Source organism: Bos mutus, chromosome 24 (assembly GCF_027580195.1).
Source record: "Bos mutus isolate GX-2022 chromosome 24, NWIPB_WYAK_1.1, whole genome shotgun sequence".
Lineage (NCBI taxonomy): Eukaryota > Metazoa > Chordata > Mammalia > Artiodactyla > Bovidae > Bos > Bos mutus.
In genome coordinates, this window is record NC_091640.1 from 34,999,962 (window position 1) to 35,008,314 (window position 8,353).

General features: G+C 44.2%; 1 protein-coding gene across 1 annotated transcript in view; it reads right to left on the bottom strand.

Moving 5' to 3' along the window:
* The window catches only part of GREB1L (GREB1 like retinoic acid receptor coactivator), a 249,869-nt gene extending 241,921 nt beyond the window's left edge, over positions 1-7,948 (bottom strand). Inside the window, 1 exon segment of the mRNA XM_070361659.1 lies at positions 7,786-7,948. The gene's annotated coding sequence lies outside the window, so the exon portion shown is untranslated.
* Between the last annotated feature and the right edge of the window lie 405 nt (positions 7,949-8,353).

Genomic DNA, 8,353 nt, shown 5'->3' on the forward strand with positions numbered 1-8,353 from the left:
CGAACCCCAAACAATAAAGTAAATGGCAACGGGATGATACCTATCAGTAATTACCTTAAACGTAAATGGGTTGAATGCCCCAACCAAAAGACAAAGACTGGCTGAATGGATACAAAAACAACACCCCTACATATGTTGTCTACAGGAGACCCACCTCAAAACAGGGGACACATACAGACTGAAAGTGAAGGGCTGGAAAAAGATTTTCCATGCAAATAGGGACCAAAAGAAAGCAGGAGTAGCAATACTCATATCAGATAAAATAGACTTTAAAACAAAGGCTGTGAAAAGAGACAAAGAAGGTCACTACATAATGATCAAAGGATCAATCCAAGAAGAAGATATAACAATTATAAATATATATGCACCTAACACGGAGAGCATCGCAGTATGTAAGACAAATGCTAACAAGTATGAAAGGAGAAATTAACAATAACACAATAATAGTGGGAGACTTTAATACCCCACTCACACCTATGGATAGATCAACTAAACAGAAAATTAATAAGGAAACACAAACTTTAAACAATACAATAGACCAGTTAGACCTAATTGATATCTATAGGACATTTCATCCCAAAACAATGAATTTCACCTTTTTCTCAAGCGCACATGGAACCTTCTCCAGGATAGATCACATCCTGGGCCATAAAGCTAGCCTTGGTAAATTCAAAAAAATAGAAATCATTCCAAGCATCTTTTCTGACCACAATGCAGTAAGATTAGATCTCAATTACAGGAGAAAAACTATTAAAAATTCCAACATATGGAGGCTGAACAACACGCTGCTGAATAACCAACAAATCACAGAAGAAATCAAAAAAGAAATCAAAATTTGCATAGAAACGAATGAAAATGAAAACACAACAACCCAAAACCTGTGGGACACGGTAAAAGCAGTCCTAAGGGGAAAGTTCATAGCAATACAGGCACACCTCAAGAAACAAGAAAAAAGTCAAATAAATAACCTAACTCTACACCTCAAACAACTAGAAAAGGAAGAAATGAAGAACCCCATGGATGTTTAATACAACACTGCTGCTGCTGCTGCTGCTAAGTCGCTTCAGTCGTGTCCGACTCTGTGCGACCCCGTAGACGGCAGCCCACTAGGCTCCCCTGTCCCTGAGATTCTCCAGGCAAGAATACTGGATAATACAATACAGTTTTTAGTAAAATATGATGTTCAGTTTGTTTCTAATTTTTTACTCCTATAAATAATGTTTAAGATGATGTTATTACTACATGCATTTGTCTAATTATTTCTTTCTAACAAATTCCTAGAAGGGAAGTTTCTGACTCAGAGGTTCGACCAGTGCTATCCATAAGAACTTTCTCTGATGAAGAAAAAGTTCCACATCATCACAGTCCAATATTGTAGCCACCCACCACATGCAATTAATGAGCACTTGAAACGTGACTAGTGCAAATGAGAAACCAAATCTTTAGTTTTATATAATGTTAATTAGTTTAAATTTAAATAGCCACAGATAGTGATGGACTGCCACATTGAACAGTATAGGTACAGACATTTAAAATCTTGACACATGATGCCAAATTGCTCTCCAGAAAAGTTGTAATTGTCATTTTATAGTGTATAACAGAAACCTTTTCTTTATCGCGTTGCCAGTGCTAGATATTATTGATGTACTAAATCTTTATAACCTGAAAGTCGAAATATGTCTGTATGGTTTTCATGTGCATTTCTTTATTAATAATGTTGAACAGAGTGCTTTCTTCTGTCATCATAATAATCCAAATGCAAATATTTTCACCCATTTTTTGGGCTTGTTTTCTTGTTTTTTGTTTGTTGGGGTTTGCCACACTGGCCACCATGCAGGATCTTAAGTTCCCTGACCAAGAATTGAACTGGCGCCCCCTGCAGCGGAAGTAGGGAGTCCTAACCACTGGACCATCAGGGAAATCCCCACCCATGTCAATTAATTGAGAAGCTGGAAATTATCTGGCTTCCAGATTTGTTTTCCTGGGTCCATATGTTTTCTTTAAAATGTATTGTGTGTTAGTTGCTCTGTCATGTCCAACTCTTTGTGACCCCATGGACTGTATCTCTCCAGTCTCCTCTGCCCCTGGAATTCTCCAGGCAAGAACACCAAAGCGGACTGCCATTCCCTTCTCCAGGGATCTTCCCGATCCAGGGATCAAACCCGGGTCTCTTGCACTGCAGGCAGATTCTTTACCATCTGAATTTACTGCCATCATTTAAATTCATATAAAAATATGAATTTTCAGTTCCATTTGACAAAAATCAAATGATCTAGTTAACAGCAACATACAGGGCAAACGTCAGTGTAGCCTTAGAAATCATGCTACCTTCAGTCTTTCTTGCCCACCAGAACTTGGCATACCCTATTATCTTACAGGTGTCCTGCTTCTCTCAGGCAAACTACCTGCTCCAAGGCACCTGAATTTACAATTCCTGCTCTGAATCACATTCAGAGAGGTTAAAAGGTGAATGATAATAGCTAACTTTCATTTCATACTCAGCAGGCAAAAGTGATGTTGTATTTCTGGATTATTTTACCAGTAACATTTAACAAGGAGAATACTATTCTAGGGATTAACTGACGTTTACTACTCCCAATGGGAGTGGGTCAGTATCAGAAGTGTTGTTAAAATGTAGAACAGGCCCCACTCCCACGATCTGGGTTGGACCCCCAAAATTTTCATCTAACCCCATGCTCCCAGCACAGCTCCACACTGGGATAGGGCTTCCTCAAAGATACAGACACTCCTGGATGTGTAGTGATAATATGTAATTATGACACGGACACTTCTGGATGTGTAGTAATAATGTGTAATTATGACGACACAGTGTGAACTCATACACCCTTTTCTTCTAAAACATGCCCACATTTATTAGTTCATTTTACCTTCACAACAATTCTGTGCAGAAGGTGGATAATTAGAGCAGTCCTTTAATTGTTCATCCCATTTTACAGAAGAAAAGAAAGACACAAGAATTAAGAATCTTCTCTAAACACACAAGAAGTTCAAAGGGCCAAAGCAAGCAGGTTCCCTAACTCCTAACCTTGGTAGTATAGGCAAACGCAGCAATCCACCACACAGCCTGAGCTTGTTTTCTATTTTACCATAAAAATAGCATGATGCCCAGGAACAGAGAAGACCATCCGAGATATGGTTCACAGCAACAAACATTTATCCAGTGCCGATTAAGTGTTAATCTATGTTAATCACGCTTACAGTTTCTACTGTAGGGACTGTTGAAGACACTCATAAAGCACAGAGATAAACTAAAAATAAAATCTGAAACCACAACCTTGAAAAGAGAGAATTCCCTATGTCAGAGGACAAAAGCAAAGGCACTGAAGGGGTGGGTGGTGGGGATAAACACAGAGCCAGGCTGCAGAGAGGCAGCCCTGTGGGGACTTCACATCTGGACTTGGAGGAGCTGCTATCACCAGTCAGTCAAGAATGGGAGGCAAGGAAGAGTACACAATAGGAAGCCCTCCTGGAGCCCAGGAGCACAAAGAGCTGCTGTTATCCACGTTGGGTGTGTGTTTGCCAGAAATATCAGGGCTGCTGGAACTCCAGAACTAACAAGGGCATGCTTTTGTGCAGTCTAAATTACCTTGACTGTATAAGAACTCAAGTCAGAGGATATAACTTCATTACCCCCTGGTAGCCAAAAAATAACATGATTAGCGATCATGAAACTTTCTCTCTCTGATCTTTTCTCCCCCCATTTTAGGAAGCATTCCTGGCTAAAATCCACCAATTTGGATCATAGTAATGCTAATTAATAAAAATCAGCCCTTCGAGGGAAAAAAGAGAGGACTGCATTTTCACTTAAATGGGATTGATAGAGGACACTATTCATTAATTTTAACAGCCCTATTTTTAAGAATAATGGATAAAATCCACCACCAGTCGAGAATACAAGAAAACGACAACTAATCTGAAAGAAACTTGGAAAATTTGGTTCACTCATTAGTGTTGTGACTGACCTGTCCTATTGGCTTGTCTTATAGTCTTGTTCAAAATGGCTGAGGTGATGAAATTTCCACCTCTCCAAGTAGAAAACTGTAGCAATACTATTGAAAAAAAAATTACCTCTCACCTCACACAAGATCAAAGGAATGCAAATCAAAACAAACGGATACAATTTTACACTGATCAAATGAGTCACAATAACATAAATGTTTAAAATAAGTACACACAAATAAGCATAAATTTATGTAACCCTTCTGGAAAGTAATTTGGAGATTACAAGAAATCAGGAAATTTCCCAATTAAAAAAGAGCTAACACTTACATGTGTAAATGCTTTTTACATGTATTACTGCTTTTTTATCTTAACCATATTAAGAGCTATTACTACACCTACTTTACAGATTAGGAAGCTCTAAGAAAATAAGTTACTTGCCCAATATTGCCCATAAGGGATGGAGCTGTTTTGGACACAGAACCTTTAATTTTAGACCCCAACTATTTAGAACTACACTGTATTACCTCTCTAGGGAAACAATTCTAAGTTTGTTTGTTTGTCCCATTCATAAGGGTAGCCCTTATATTTTTTAAAAAACAGGAAAATCATGAAACAAAGAAAGAGCTAAGTAAATTATGATACAATAAACTACTTGTAAACAGTAGAAAGTAAATTATAGAAACATGTGCAATATGATAAGACATTTATAAAAATACATATTCACATGGTAAGGATGGGATGGAAGCTGGTCAAAAACAAAAACGGTTCCATTTTAGAAGAACTTCATTACTGGTACTTAATCTTCTTTTGTTTTTGTTAGTTTTGTCAATCAAGATTACTCTCGGCACCCTTACAAATCTAACCTTCTAGTTCATATTCTTATCACCCCAGTTGAACAACTCCTAAAACTTCACTGCAATGTATTTATATTACAGATATTCAGACTAAATACATCATATTCTTTGTTGTTGACTCTGAATCTTCAAAGTATGAGATCTCTTTCTTTAACAAGAATGATTTCTGTAACCGCCACTTACAGTGTCCTTCTGAAACCCTTAACTGAGATCACATATAGTGACTAAAATCACTTAACTCTTTTTACTGTCATAACCTTGAAATCACTCCTCGGCTCCCTGCACCCCTCTAGGAATTTGCAGTTGCAGGTGTCTTAGAGATTAGAAAAGTTTTCTACTAAGAACATGATCTCTAAGTGAATATTTATAAAGTCACTAAAATAGCTTGGCCATAAGGATTATTCATATTCTAAATACTTTTGAGAATCGCTAATTAAATTAGGTAAAGTTCCTTTGAAGTAGGTCAATGAACTTTATTTCCACTTTAAGAAGAAAAGTAAGAGTCTGGTAAGAGTAATTTCCCTAAAAATGGCACCATGAGCTGTGAAGAAAATTCACTCTCCTTAGCCATACAAGGTGATACACAGAGGCCCTTTCAGGGTTCGACCTTTTTCAGTAGCATAAACAGACATTTTGTGGGAAAATAAAGTAGCTGTTCTCCAATGATATCAATCTCATAAAAGCAGGAATGTTGTTTAAACATCTCAACTTCTTTATGAATCTACCATTAGGATTTTTTTTGGGGGGGGTCACTCCACTAATACCCACAGATCCAACTGGTTTATCCTTACCCAGTCTTAGGACACCTACAGAACTACCATTTTACCAAAAATCACAGGATTTTGGAGTTAGAAGGAGGCTCAGAAGCCACATGGTTCAATTCCTTTATTTAACTGGGGGAGGAAACAAAAGCATTTCTTAGAAAGTTAGTTCATTTAGCTAGTTTATGGCAAATCCAAGCCTGGAACTAAGAGATATGACCAAATGTCTTAACCTTGGCCTTCATACTATTGAAATTTTTATACTATCTCGTGTCAGTGGGAGTATTCATATATCCTTTCAATGTCTTGCAGATATGTGCTGCGCTTGATAGAATAGCTATAGTTTTCATTCTCTACTTCATAAAGAGCTCCAAAATGGGAGAAAAATCAAAGATTATAAATAACAAAGCTTATAAAAACCAGGAGAAACTGGTGATGGAGGGAGATAACCATTTAATAGTTCTGCTTTGCACTGAATGCTTGTTCTAAGATTTTTAGCATTCTAACTGATAAGTGCCTTAGGCCAAATGAAAGGGTCTAACATCATCATAAGTGAATATCAAATTAAGATTCATCACCACTGAGACGCAGTTCAGTCTTACATATCCAGTTCCTTTCATCCTCGATTTCCACAATGTAATTCCATTCTAACAGAAGGTTTATAGAAGGATATACAATGGAGGAGAGTGGTTGCCTCTGGGTGAAGGAAGGATTAGGGCATTAGGAATATGGGTCTCTGAGACAGAGGGCGTATTTTACACTGGTGTTTGAAATTTTCATCCTTTGCATATAACTTTCCAATATTCATTAATTAAATCTTTCCGTTGAAACACATGCCTACCTGCACGTAATTCTAATACTATTTTAATAAAACAATTATTTAAATTTTTCTCTATCTGAAATTTTCAGTATTGAGGTTTGTAAAAACTACATAGAAATATTCCGAAAGGGGAAAAAAAAAAACCCAACACAGTTCCAAAACTCAAAAGAGAATTCCAGGATTTAAAGTACCCCTCCCCCTCAAAAAAAAAGATGTACAGAGGAAGCGGAGGTTTCTAAAAGGGGGGTTTCATTCAAAAAACCTTTTGCGGACAAACTCTTCCCCATCTTTAAATAGCTAGATTTTTTAAAAATGAGATTTAAGTGGGATTTCCCACCTCCCGGGCGAGGGAGGAGGACAAATTAAAACGTGGTTTCTGTCTTCTCCACCGGGGCCAGAGGGCCGCAGTGGTGGATAAGGACCTTGCATCAGTCAAGCAACCGGAGGAAAGGAACCGATCGAGGAGGTGTTTCTCCGGGCTCCGTCCGGCCCCGCGGGCGAATCCGGCTCTGGACCCGACGTGGGCTCGGGCGGACTGATTCGCCCCATGAAGTGCATCGAAACCGAGCGTTCCTTTTTCCCCGGAGCCCGGAAGACGGACTGAGGAAATTGATGAACTTTAACAAACCGCCTCCGCATCCCTCGCCTCCCTCCCCATCCCCGGCCCTGCACACACCGTTCCGCGCCGTCCGCTCGCGTCAGGTCAGCTGTCAACACAACTCTTTGTGTCTCCGTCGGCACAAGAGGGGTCCCCAGCCCCTCTCAGAGAAATTCGAACGATGGCCGGAGAACACGCGCGCGCGCGCCCGTGACCGAGTGACATTTCGTGCGGAGCCGAGCCGCCCGGGCACCCCGGGCAAACGCCCGGCCACCGCCGGACGCTCCCAACTTTCCACCCGGGGCTCGGCTCTCTCCATCCTCGCGCGTCACCTCCGCGCCTCCCTACCTAACGCCCCTAACCCCGCGCCCGGGAGACCCCCCCTTGGCGGCCCGCGGGCTCCAGGAGACGCTCCCGAGGGGCGCTCCCCGCCTCCCGCAGCCCCCCGGCTCGGGCTCCCTCGCTCCCGCCACAAAGGCGGCGGTGACAGGCCTCTGGCCTTGGGGCGCGGACCGCACGGACTGGGTCTCCTCGTGGGGCTTGGGGCTGGCACGGGCGCCCGGCCTCGCCGTACAAACGCAGCGGCGCTCACGCCCCGCGCTCCGCCGGGCTAGCCCTCCAGAAAAAGTCAGCCGCGCGCCGGCCCGCGCAGGCAGGGTGTGCACAGCCCGCCAAAGGGCAGCGCCGGCGGCGCAGCGGCGCGCGCTCGCGCCCGGCTGGCCACCTCTCATCACCACCAACCCCGCGCCCTGCCGCCTCCCCGCGCCCCGAGTCCCCACAGCCGCTCACCTGGCCCTGGCAGCGCGCGAGGGCCGAGGACCGGGGGTGGCCCTCGCCTGGGTCGGGGCTCGTCTCCCCACCCCCAGCCGGGTGGCGGCGCCGCGCTCCGCTCGCTCGGCCGCGCTCCTCCGAGGAGCTAGCGCCGCCGCTGGCTGGCGTCTGTGTGTGCCGGGCAAGCTGGCCGCGCGCCCAGGTCCCCGGGGCGGAGCGAGGCGGCGGCCGCAGCGGCCGGAGGCGGATTCCTCAGGTGCGGCCCCTCCCGCTTCCCCGGGACCTCGGCGGCGGCGGGGACCCCCGGACCCCCCCCTCCGCCCCGCCTCTCGGCCGACCGCCCTTCCAGGCGCCCCCTTCCCGACCCTCGCGGAGTGCAGTGGGGGAGTGGGCTTGCGGCCCCCCGCCCCGGGTGAATCCCCTCGCCCCGGGGGCTCGCGCCCCCATTCCCAAACTCGTACGGCCCCCGGGGGGCACGTGTGTGGCCACTGCGGGGACGTGTATGTCCACTGCGGAGAGTGGAGGGGTCTTCTCGGGAGAAGGACTGTCCCCCACAAATGCCCCCGGGGCAGCTGACGGGCTCAGC